This window comes from Myodes glareolus, chromosome 23 (genome assembly GCF_982192425.1).
Source record: "Myodes glareolus chromosome 23, mMyoGla1.1, whole genome shotgun sequence".
Classification (NCBI taxonomy): Eukaryota; Metazoa; Chordata; class Mammalia; order Rodentia; family Cricetidae; genus Myodes; species Myodes glareolus.
The window spans coordinates 6402443-6412823 of NC_142048.1; positions in this window are offsets into that span (position 1 = coordinate 6402443).

Below are 10381 nucleotides of genomic sequence, written 5' to 3' on the forward strand. Positions count from 1 at the left end.
TTTTTTAAAAAATTTAGTCATCTTTCATACATCATTTCCCTCCCTGCACTCCTTCCAGTCCCTCACCCCACCTCTTCTCTCCTCCAGATCCACTCCTCCTCCTTTTCCCTTCAGAAAAGAACAGGCTTCCCGGGCATATCTACTGAACTGGATAACAAGTTACAATAAGACTGGGCATAAACCCTCAAATCGAGCCTGGACGAAGTACCGCAGTAGGAGAAAAAGGGTCCCAGGAGCAGGTGAAAGAGAGACACGCCCCATTCCCACTGTTAGGAGTCCCACGAGAACACCAAGCTCTACAGCCATGAACATATATGCAGAGGACCTAGCACAGACTCCCTGATTGTTACCACAGTCTCTGAGTCTACAAACCCTGCTTAGTTGATTCTGTGGGCTGTTCTCTTGTGGTGTCCTTGATCCCTCTGGCTCCTGCAATCCTTCTTCCCCCTGTTCTGAGGGAGTCACCTCATGTTTGGCTGTGGGTCTCTGCATCTTCTCTCAAACTCTTTTTTCATATTCTTGTTTATTATTATTACTAGAATAATATTATCATTATAGAAGAATTATTATATTATGGAAGTTGCCCAGCTTTTTCTTGATTTGGTATAATCTACTGTTTCTCTTTAATAGTAGATGGACATTGAATATTTTTGCTGTCCCTTTTCCTGCCTTTCATCTTCCAAATACAGTTTTATCATGACTTTCTAAGTTAATGATACTTCTTTGCATGATTATTTCTAACTGCTGAATTGGGGGTGGAACCGGATTTAATTTTTTTTCTACCACATTTTGTTTTTCTGGAATCTGTTTCCTCTGGAGGCTTCATTCTCCCTCCACCAACTTCCCCTTTCCTTGGGTCAAGTCACAGGCTCACCTGCTTTGACTCTGCCCAGGGCTGCATCAGCAGGACTTCCTCCTAGCTTCTGCAGGAGGCTCTCTCCCCTTTCGCTCCAGAGTCCACAGGTGGTGCAAGGACACTTAGAGGGGTGTGGTGGGGCAGGGTTAAAGATCTGAGATCCTTGTCTTGACACCACAGTTAAGGTTTCCCCCACCCCACCCCAATGGTTTTCTTTCCTTTCTTTTCATCTTCTCTCCTCACCACTTTTTTTAATTGGAGTGTAACATCCAACATGTGTAAGTTTTAAATGTGTACTTGATAAATTTGGATACACACAAACACACACACATATATATTCTGATGAAAGAAAACATTTTCCCTTCTGTTTTATCCCAGTTACTCACCCACTCCTATAAGCACCTTAATTCTATTTTATCCCCCACTAACCATGCTGACTTTCACGTGTATTTTTCAACTTAGATACCTTTTCATTTTTTTTTCTGCGGGTTTTAATAATTTTCCTTAACTACATGGCTCAAGAGGAAATTCATGATGTATGGGACTCTTAAATGGCCTCTCACGTTGTCCCACTGGGTTTGACATGACGGCACCATTTTGCAGATGAAAAACTGAGTGTGAGATGTTAAAAGATGAACTTGACTTCAGATCCTCACTTCTCATACAATGAAGAGCAGAGCCTGTATTGAACTCAGGCCAACGTGACTCCCGAGTCTGCGTCCCTTCCTTGTTCAGTCAATGCCCTTATTAAGGCTGTCTGCTCATGAATAGTATGCACAGAGGTTCTCCTGATGTCTATGTATACAGTTGCATGCGCATGTGTGTGCACATGTTTGTGGAAGGTAGGCGTTCACATTAGGTGCCTTCTTCATTGCTTTCCATCTTGTTTTTTGGCGGACGCTGTAGACTGGCTGACCAGCAAGCCCCAGGGGTCCTCCTTTTGTGCCTCCCCAACACAGACTACAGCAGTGCAGTCACACCAGCTTTTGGGTTCTGGACGTCTTAACTCAGATCCCCATGTTTGCACATCTTATACTTTATGAACCAAGTCATCATGCCAGTTTCATGTTTTAAATGAGTTATTATTCAAGTTTAAATGGGCCATAGAAATCTTCCTTCATATTTCAAGAAGCATGCCATGATGCTGCCACCTTTAGCAGTTTTCATCATGCTCCTCCTTCGTCTGGAGCCACCTGCCCGTTCTACCTCACTCTCATCACTCTCGCAGTGAACGTGGCCTCAGATCTCCACGTGCACAATCACAAGGAAGCTTCAATTTCCATTCTTTCCAGAAGAGGACAGTAGACTCCACGCTAAATTGAAAAAGGCATCCCAAAAGGAAACCAGACAAATCCTTCTGATCAACTTGATTAGGTCATTTATTGAAGGTTTATAATTTATTATAATTATGAAGAAGTATGCACATGCTTAATTTTTTTTTATACTACAAGTTTCAAGTAAGAAAGTACTTTTTGGGTGGTAGTATTTGTCATGTAGAGCAGTCCGGACTGGATCTCACTGTACAGCTCAGGATGGCCTCAAACTTTCAGGTTTCCTGCTTCTACAAATGCTGGGGTTACAGGCAGAAGCCAGCTCCTGTCCTTAGAGCAGTTTTCTGTAGGCTTTCTTGGCCCCTACTTTGTCTGCTGAAGCCCCTGCCCTTCTCTCCTCCCAGCTCTCCAAACAAATGGGTGGGGTTTTGTTTTCTACAGATTCTGTCTTCTCCCTGGGGCAATTCCAAAACGGAGCTGACTGGGTGTTTGAAGGCTTTAGCTTTGGGTGACAGCTGGAGCCCGACGTCTGTGCTGCAAATACTGCTTCCATCCGCTCAGTGCTCGCCAGATCCAAATGAGTTAAACAAAGCAGAAAATAACAGCGAACATTTGCAGCTTTCAAACAAACGTCCCCTGTGTGTTACTTAGTATGGAAATTAGATTAGAATGAAATTGTAGGTTTTCTGGTGACCTTTCTGACAACCATCTTGGATCCAGGTGTTTTTTGTTAGCTTACCTTTGGGTTTTCATTTCAGAAGAAATCCTGGTCTCAGGCTGAGAATACAGATTTGGCTAGGTCACATCACAGGATAGCAAATGCACATTTCTTTTAGGAGGACTTAGGCCCTGGAAGAGCCTGAGCAGATACCTTTATGTATAAATCTGGGTAACCAAACTTCCCTGGCTGCCCAGAGTTGCTGCAAGGAGCAGAAGAGGCGGTGAGTGCACTGGGCAAGACCAGAACAAAGGATTAATCTCTCCTAAAGGCTCTGAGGCTTGTGGCTTTTATAATTCCTCTGCTACAGAGAAGAAAGGGGACCTGGTTAGGAAGAGGCTTGGAATTCCCTGGAGGGTGTAGTCAGCAAGCTGTGGAAGAGGAAGGGAAAGGAATGTATGGAGGAACAAAGGTTGACCGGGTTGGTAGATAAAGGCTCTTAAGCAATCTCCAGGAATTGCCCTCAGAAGAATAGATGACAAGTCAAGGGGTGGAGAGGACGGAGGTGCAGCTCAGCGGTAGAGTACTCCGTTTGTCTGGAGAAGAAAAACTGGCAAAGCTGTCTAGGCAGGTGTCCTAGGCGTGGAGAAGGTAGCGTCTCTTTTCCCCGGGTAGTTAAACTTCCCTGGTTATTTGGTGAGATTCTTGGTGGTGGTGGTGGCGGGGAGGGTTTAAGACTTCTCCTCTAGGTCAGATAAGTGAGTTCCAGAGTGAGTCTGTTTCTGTGCTCAGCAGAGAAAGCAGACAAGGTGGGAGGAGCCTGGATTCTGAGCTACTTCCTCAGTCTGAGCACCATTCCGGGGTGTCCTTACCTGAGCCCCCAATAACATCAAAATCTCTAGAAGCCGAAAATATCGTACATTTTTGTGGTGAAAGAGATTTTGGAGGGGTGTTTATGAGTCGTAGGGTAGGACTATTATCCTGGGTTTTGGGGGGTGGACTCTTTAATGGAAGAGAACCTATCCCAGCTGAGGTAGAGTCTGAAAGTGTAGCCAGAGAAAGAAGGGTCCGGGGATTCTGAAGCTGTGGAGCATGAAGGTCTCAAGAAACTGGGAAAAGTGAGGACACCGATTCCCCCAAACTCTCATCCTGCAGAAGAATGCCTCCTGCCTTCTGAATTTTAGCTCAGCGATATTTATTTTGAGTTTCTATTCTACAGAACAGTAAGAATTTCCTTTTAAAAATGTATTGTTTTAAGCTACCAGATTTGTACAACTTGTTATAGTAGCAACAGAAAACAAATACAGGTATTCACACACACACAGACACACACACACACACGTAAATAAGAAAAATCAGAGAATTAAAAACTTTTACTTTTTGCTTTTGTTTTATTTTATTTACTTCTGACATTTTCTCTTTTATTGAAAATAGATTATTTTCTTACATAATAAATTGTAATTATGGTTTTCCCTCTCTTTATTTCTCTCAGTTCCTCCCCACGTCTCCTCCCAGCTGGATCTACTCCCATTCTGTTCCTCATTAGAAAACGAATAGGCTTTTAAGGGATAATAATAAAATTTAAGATTAAAACAAAAACTAATACATTGGTGTAACAACAAGACAAAATAAACACACAGAAGGAAAGGAGCCCAAGGAAAAGCACAAGAAGCAGACCCATTACTTATTTGCACACTCAGATCCATTACTTATTTGCACACTCAGGACTTCCATAGAAACACTGACCTGGTCAGGTGTGGCGGTACATGCCTTTAATCCCAGCACTCAAGAGGCAGAGACTGGTGAACCTGCCAGTGTGGTCTACATAGCAAATTCCAGGACAGTATGAACTACACAGAGAAAGCCTGCCTCACCCCCACAACAAAACAACAAAAACAAACAAAATCCCCAAAACAAACCCCCACTAAACTGGACGCCATAATAGATATGCAAAGAACCTGTAGGGTAGAAAAAGAGAAATCAATATAAATAAAATAAAAATAAAAAATAAATAATTTTTTTTTAAAAAAGGAAAACCTTATGTGTGCCATTATGAGACAAGAACCCTCCAAAGATGCGTTTGAGTTTGTTTTCTGTTGATTATCTACTGCTGGGCATGCGGCCTACCCTTAAGAGAGGTTAGGATTCCCAGTGAGACTCCCTTGTTGGAAACTAAGTTTTCATTTCCATTTGCAAGTGGCTATTGATTAGAGATAGCTTTTGGGTTTGGACTGCTGTGTCCAGTTCTCCTTTTAGCTCTAGAACCCCATCTGGTGCAGAACCATGCAGACAGGCCCTCTGGATGCTACTTCAGTCCTGTGAGCTCATGTGTGCATTTAAAGGGCCTAGTTTTCTTGGTGTCCTCCATTCCCCCCTGGCTGTTAGTCTTTCTGTCTCCTCTTCTGAGGGCTCTCTGATCCCTAAATGGGGGTCTGACGGAGATATTCCCTTTAGGGCTGAGTGTTCCAAGGTCTCTGTCCTCATAATGTCTGTCTGTGGGTCTCTGGTTTGGTTTTTGTTTTTGTTTTCCCTATTTTCTGCAGGAGAAAATTTCTCTGATGATGGTTATGTAGGACACAGATCTATCAGTATACCAGAGTATCATCACGAATCATTTTATTGCTACATTTTCTTTTCTACAGCAATAGTATTTGTTAGTGCCCTAGGGCTCTGAGCTGTCTAGTCTCAGTTTCTTGCTCACCCAGACAGTGTTGGGTATGAGTTCCATGTCCTGAACTGGGCCTTAAGTCAAATCAGGCTGGTTAGTCCCACAGGTTTGTGCCTCCATCGCCCTAGGGGATGTTGCAGGCAAGAGACCACTGTAGGTGAACGGTTTGTGGTTGGCTTGGTGTTTACTTTTTTATGGTAGTATGAAGAGTCCTTTACCATACCATAGGGGTGAAGACTTTGTGTAGGCATCAGCTTGACTTCTCTATGTTCAATGAGCTCTATAGGTGTTGCCTTCAGCAATGGAACCTTGCCTGTGTATGAGGAGAGTAACAACAGCCTGGGTTGAGGTTCCCATGAGACCTCTTTGGCCAAAAACTCAACTAAATGTAACCCAATCCTGGTACTGGAAGAATTGTTTGGTGACAAAAGATGATCAGTTGGCACTCTGTCTCCCCATTACTTGGTTATCTCATCTGGTCTCTTTCTCCATATTTTTTTAATTGGGTTATTTTTTGTTACCTATTTTTTGTGTTCTTTATGTATTTGAATATTAGTCCTCTACCACATAGGTAGGTGGTTAACATTCTTTTCCACTCTATAGGCTGCCGCTTTGTCTGGATGGTGATGTCCTTTGCTGTGCAGAAGCTTCTCAATTCCATGAGGTCCCTTTTATTGACGGTTGGTCTTAGAGCGTATGCTAACAGTGTCCTGTTCAGTGCGTCTTTTCCTGTGCCGACGCGGTCAAGACTCTTCCTCCCTTTCTCTTCTATCAGGTCCGTGTATCTGGGTTTATGTCGAGGTCTTGGATCCATTGGAAGCTGAGTTTTGTGCAAGGTGATAAGTATGGATCGATTTGCATTCTTCTGCATGCAGCAGTACAGTTTGTTAGCAACACTGTGTTTTTCCCAGTGTGTGTTTCTAGCTTTTTTTATATATAGAAAAATTAGGGGTCCTTAGGTGTGTAGATTTATGTCTGGGTCTTCTGTTTGACTCCATGGATCAGCATGTCTGTTTTAATGTCAATCCCAGGCTATTTTCATTTGTAGCAAAACTTGAAACAGCTCTGCAGTACAGCTTGTAATAAGGGACAGTGCTAGCCCCTCACTTCTTTTACTATTCAGGATTGTTTTGGATATAGTGTGTTTTTGTTTGGCAGTTTTTTTGTTGTTGTTTGTTTTTCTGTTCAGTTCAGACTGGCCTGGAACTCAGTTTTAGAGCGCTGGGATTACATTCAGTGGGAACTTTAATCATTCTGTGTAAATTCACCAGGTGGAGCCCTAACCACACTGTTGAAGCTTCTTGGACAAAGCTTTCTGACTTTGAGAGATTTCCTCTTCTCTCCTCATAACCCCAATCCACCAACCCTGTGAGGTAGTTATTTCACAAAGGGCCTAAGGGAAATTTATGAAGTGGCTGCTGATTTTACCAGCGGTCACCTTTCAGTTTAGACCTTACGGATTGTCCAGACCCTGCTGTTGGCTTGCTGTAACTTCTGACATACTGGGATACCCAAGGAAGCCAGTATTTGACAGATCCTGCATTTGAGTTCAATGGATGATTCCCTGACTTAAGCGGGCTATTGTGTGCTCTGCCTTGGCCTTCTCCATCTCTTGCCTTCAGAAAGTCCTGGAAAGAGCAATTTGCACTCACTAACTCACTCATTTGGTTACTTCCATGGTCACCATGATCATTTATGAAACTCTTAGGGTGTATCCATTACCATGCTAGACACAGCTGCACTCTAGAAGAACAAGACTGGGGCTGAGGAGTTGATAGTCCTGTCATGAAGTGCTTATGGACCTGAGTTTGATCATCAGAACCCACGTAAAAATTCGGGGACATGATGATGATGATGTGTGTTTGTGATGTATGTCTGTATGTGTGTTTGTAATCTCACCTCTGGAGAGGAAGAGACAGACAGGAGGATCCCTGGGCCTTGCTGTCCAGCTAGCTGAGCATCTGTGGCCACTGAGAAACCCTGTCTCAAAAACAAAGTGGAATAGACCAAGGCTGTCTTCTGCTCTCCACGCATGTGCACACTTATCAGCCCCTGGCATTCCAACATAAGACTAGTGTTTGATCTGGGAGGAACGTGGTGGGGGTGGGGAGACACCTGGATAGAGGGATATTCAGCCATGAAGATAGGTGTATGATGATAGGAGGGCTGAGGAGCAAAGACGGTGGGGGAGAGGCGGGGCGTCAGGTCGTTGAACGGACCTAAAGTTACTTTAGATGTGGGAAGCAGCAAATTTCCTTTCCAAAGAGGATTGCCTGGAACCCAGGAAGTTCAGGCCTAAATTTCCAGTCAGTTGGGATGATAGTTAACCCCCCATGGAGCCCTGTGCAGCCAGCCCATTCACCAGCTCAACAGACAGCAGAGAGCCTCAGGGAGTCAGAGCTTGTGAGATTCCTGTCTGTACTGGACGTGCAGAAGCTTATTTTCTTCCTTCCTTCCTTCCTTCCTTCCTTCCTTCCTTCCTTCCTTCCTTCCTTTCTTTCTTTCTTTCTTTCTTTCTTTTCTTGTTATTTTCTCTAAGCAGTACAGTACACCAACTGCTTCCACATTGCTTACATTGTATCAATGTAAATACCTACATTGTTACCTGTCTGCTGCTCTGCTAGAGTAAGTGACAAAAGCAAAGTAAACAAGGAAGAGTTTACTTTGTTTCAGTTTGAGGACACAGTACATCACGACAGCTGGTCACGTGACACCAGCTGTCAGACTCAGCCAGCTTTCTGCTTCCTATGCAGCCTTGGGTTACAGCCCGCTGAATGGCACTGTGTCCCCTTAGGGTAGGTCATCTCAGCAAACTTCACATAAAATCTCCCTCACAGGCGTGCCCAGAGGCTTGTGTCCTCAGTTACTCTGGATTCTGTTGGGTTCACGCTCCACACTAATCACCACGGTAATCTAGAGATAGCTCAAAGAATGCAGGATAATATATATGGGTTATGAGGGAATATTATTTTATTTAAGAATCTCAAGAACCAGAGGATGTTGGTGTGCCAGGAGGAGCCCTGGAACCACCTTCAAAGGCTGAATTAAATGTCTTACTTTTGCCTCAATGTGTATATTTGTAGTTTTATTTTATTTTTGGATTTTTAAAGACAGGGCCTAAAAGTCACTACTCAATAGCTTAGAATTCACTGTGTAGTCCAGGCCAATCTTGAATTCACAGCAATTCTCATGTCTCAGCTTCCTGAGGGCTGGGGTTACAGGTATGGGCCACCACAGCTGACTTTGTATTTTTCTAAAGATCTCTCACTATGAGATCAGGAAGACCAGTTAGGTGTCTTAATGTAAATAACAAAAAGGGACATTCAACGGTAAGAGAGGAGGTGACCAAAAGAAGGCAGGATTTATAAAACTTTGTTAATTGAATATGGAGAAGGAGGAACAGGAAGAGGGGTCAAAGTGTACACCTTCCTGCCTCCACCCGAATGATGGACACTATGGTGATTCTTTTGGTCCAGGAGAACAGAGATTTTAAGTTAAGAGACCAGGGTGCTGCACAAGTCACAAAGCAGAATGAATCAGAGCAGCACGGATAAATCAGGAAGAAAGGGAGGCTGTTTGAGGCAGAGAAGACAGTTCAGGGAAGCAGTGGCCAGTAACACTGAACAAAGGGCCAAGAAGAAAGAAGATTGACAAGATCCATGTCTGGCCACATTTAGGAAAGCCTACTTCAGTCGTGGCGAGGATAAAAGAGGATTTAGAATGTGCAGTGGCTTCCATTCCCGTTTCTAAGGAGTTGCAGTCTCAAAAAGGCAGCGAAGGGAGTCGGGTAGAGATGGGGGAAACTGGATTTTTTTTTTTTTTTTTTTTTGGTGGTGAAGATTGAATGCTTTCCTGACTATGGAGAAGTAGCAGTGGGTGGGAAGAGACAGAATAAAGACAAGTCTATTTGAAAATTAATCACTCAAAGGAAAAATGGTGGCAGGGGCTCCAGGCAATTGTTCATGAGCTACTTCAGTTGGTGGCAACTCTCAAATCCTGTCCGGTGAGCCATGGGCCCCGCTTACCTAAATGACTCTGGGCTTCTTATGTAGCCCTGGATGAGGCATTGCATGAAGGCTTTGAGTCCTGGGAAAGAAGTAAACAGACCTGGGGGCCAGATCCAGCCTTGCCTGTAGTCACATCAGGGCAGGGTCACCTCTGAGTCTCTGCTTTCTTCCAGGGAAATGAAGGTGCGTGTGGCTACATGAGTCTCCCACCCCGTACTGGATGTGGCACTTAACTTTAAGTTTATTTTTTATTTTCATACTCTCTCCTGAGAAGGGGGTTCCTGATGACAAGGTTTTTTTAGCTTGGGGAGATGGCTTCTATTTTGTGTACCCGTGGCTCTGGCTGGGTTCATCGAGGCCAAGTTTCCTCACTGTGGCTAATTGGTCTTTCTTTAGTACACTGCTAGACAAAGCTGAGGAATGCTCTCATTTTATTGACTTGGCAAGAGGAAAGCCAGGGGAGAGAGACTAGTTGCAAGCAAAGCAAGCATCTCCCATTAGGAGGGAAAATGGGTCCACCATTGTTCTTAGAAAGCCCTCTGTGTGAGTCACTGACCTAAGAGGAACCTAACAACAGATGACTGGTCCAGGCCCCTGCAGACAGTTGGCCAGGCTGCACACAACTCTTGTTACCTAGCAACATTTCGCTGAGGTTAGCACGTATGCTTTTAATAAACATCATGTTTTTCATCTTTCTGCAATGATGATGTCTCACAAGATTTCCCTAGAGAAGAGACCAGCAGAAATTCTTCCAGGAAATTGTGGATGGGGCCTTTCTCTCTCTCTCTCTCTCTATCTCTCTCAGATTTATTTATTATTTATGCATACAGTGTTCTGCCTTCATGTATGCCTGCAGGCCAGAAGAGGGAGCCAGATGTCATTATAGATGGCTGTGAGCCACCATGTGGTTGCTGGGAATTG